Here is a 2,706-nt window from a genome sequence, read left to right on the forward strand (position 1 = left end):
ATTATGTGTGTGTGTTGTGTTTTTTTTTAACCTTTTTTCTTATCAGCTAATGTCCCAGGAATAGGTCACCCCAGCGAGAGGCCTCAAGAAACTGACCTTGCCAGGCAGGAAGCAGTGCAATTGTCTTCTGCTTCTCCCAGGACAGGAGCTCGACTATCCAGAAATATGCTGTGACTGGAGAAAAACAAAACAACAAAAAAGAACAAAACCAACTCCCACATACCTATTTTCCTCAGCTGTGTCACTGCTGCCTGTGGGGCTCAGAATTGCCTGGACTGAAAAGCTAACCCAGGGAATAAATAAAGCTTTATTTAATGAAGCCTAACTCCCTGATCCAGCTTGCAGCTAAGGGGCTGCTGCTGGTGCTTCTGGAGGGGCTGTGTGCCTGGGCCAGGGGCAGCAGTTAGCTTTGTCGTGATTTCCACTGCTGCAGTGCAAAACATCCCTGATCAGAGTGGCAGAAAGATGCCATTGCCATAAGGAGGAGCTGCACAACAGTAATTAGGTTGACCTCTCTCTGTTGAGCCTACTGTGCGCTGCCAGGAGCTGAACACTTCAGCGGCATTCCCCGAGCTGCCTTACATCTTCTCTCCACGTTAAGCTGGCTGACACTTGGGTGACAAGACTCGTGCAAGTGCCCCTCTCTAACTAAAGTTTACCTTCTCAGCAATGTTTGGCACATGGGACATTCTGCACACAGTCCGGCATAGGCCTGTTTTTCATCTCAATATTTGGTCCCTCCCAAAGTCTGATGTCACCAGCCCAAGAAGTGGCCTTGTTTGTGAAAATTATTGGAGTCACTTTTCAGTATGCCTACGAAACACCATTATGAAGCCTGCAGTAGTTACCTGATCTAACTGAAGATTATTTCCAGAGCCCCACCTTTATACATCTCTAATACCCCAAAGGCAATCATTTCACCCCTGTTTATTTCATCAGAATAAGGCTATTTCCCTTAAATTTACAGCCCTGCTAAGATCAGTGAAAGGCTCGTGTCCAGTTCTGGAAAATCATTCCCAAACATACAGGAGGAACTTGCAGCAGTGACTCTTTGATCAAGATTCTCTGTCCCCTCTCTCGTGCAGAGGGCTGCAGGCTGAATGTGGTGACCTTATTAATTATGCCTATTTAGGGGATGAGTAGCTTCTCTCGCCTCCACCACACACACCAAGAGAGAAGGGGACTGGATGCAGAGTGGCTCTATCCACCCCTGGAGAGGCACCACACACACCTCAACACACAAGACCAGAAGAGCTAACGCTGGCTGGGGGGCCAAACCCTACACTTACCTTAGCATCGAATTCTATTGACAAGCATTTTTCCCCTGATTCAAGACAGGCAAAAGAACAGCTCAGACTGGTCTGGGGGTCACTGCCTGGCACTTCCTTTGGTGCTAGCTGCCCTAGCGATCTCAGAGATCGTGTTCTGGAAAAAAAAAATCAAATGTCATAGTTACAGAATACATGGAGGCAAGGGAAGGATTCCTGGCCCCTCTCCCTCCTGACAGTCCCCAGCAGTGCAAAAGGGTGGGGGCATGCTTGGCAGCACAGTGTTGGGGTGTCAGCAGCAGGGCTGGCTCGTGCTCCCTGTCACTTATTCCCATCACTCCTCTGCACTGGGCCAGCACAAGTGTTCATGCAGTTGCAAATCGAACCAAGGAAAGGACCCTGCTGAACCACAGCCTTGTGTTCCCGGCACAATTATTCTTCCAGCCCAATCCTGCTTTTGTATCACCACATTGTGCTGGCACGGAATGGGGGGCGAGGCAGAAACTGCCTCAACCAGCCCAAAACAAAGTGGAACTGTGGCCTGAGCCAGTGCTGATACACAAGTGATGCGAGACACCAGTGTGTTTCCAGACTGCATGCACCAAGCATTCTGAATCCTTCTCACCACTTTCGTTTTGATTTCTCCTCCGCACACCCCATGCCAAGTCATCCTGAGCTCCTGAGACCTATGGGATGGCCATAACGTAGCCCCCGTCCCTGGCCAGAGGAGGGGCACGGCAGGATGTGTCCCCTCACGCCGCCTGCTCGAGGCCACGAGCTGGGGGCTCCTGCAGCTCACCCACCTCTCAGCAAACCTCCTGCAGTGCCGACGAGAGACGCTGCATTCCTAACTCACAGTGCTCTACCAGAATGCTGACCTGGCTGCGGAGGGCTGAATGCTTTGAAGCCTGTTTGCAGGCCCTGCCCTTTAATTCTGGTTCGCTGCACACACCTCCCCACTGCACGTGCATTTCCCAGGACCTCAAAGCATATTAAAAAAAACTACATTAAAAACAAACCAAAAAAAAAAAAACCCCACACTTTATTCTTCTCCCCATAGGTTTTGCAGTTAATGACCCACCAAACGCACCGTCATAGCATATAAACTGTTATCATAGTGCTGTACCAGCTCAAGTCTCTACAATTTTAAGCTTCACGTGATACTTAGACTTGCAAGATTACAATACAAAAAAATATGTAAAGTTTCAGAACCACGTTATTTTAGGGCAAGGATTTAAGACAGTTTGAAATATCAAGTCAAAATAGTGGAAGATACTTAAAATGGGACACTTGTGGACTCACAAAAACAGTATTCTGTAGTCTGCAGCATTCTGTTTAAGTACTAGACATACCAAAACCCCTCAAAATTATTTTGTTCTTCCCACCCAGAAATACCTGTTTCCACCCTGCTCAACCAATACTAAGTCCAAGCAAACTC

Source organism: Cygnus atratus, chromosome 13 (assembly GCF_013377495.2).
Source record: "Cygnus atratus isolate AKBS03 ecotype Queensland, Australia chromosome 13, CAtr_DNAZoo_HiC_assembly, whole genome shotgun sequence".
NCBI lineage: Eukaryota > Metazoa > Chordata > Aves > Anseriformes > Anatidae > Cygnus > Cygnus atratus.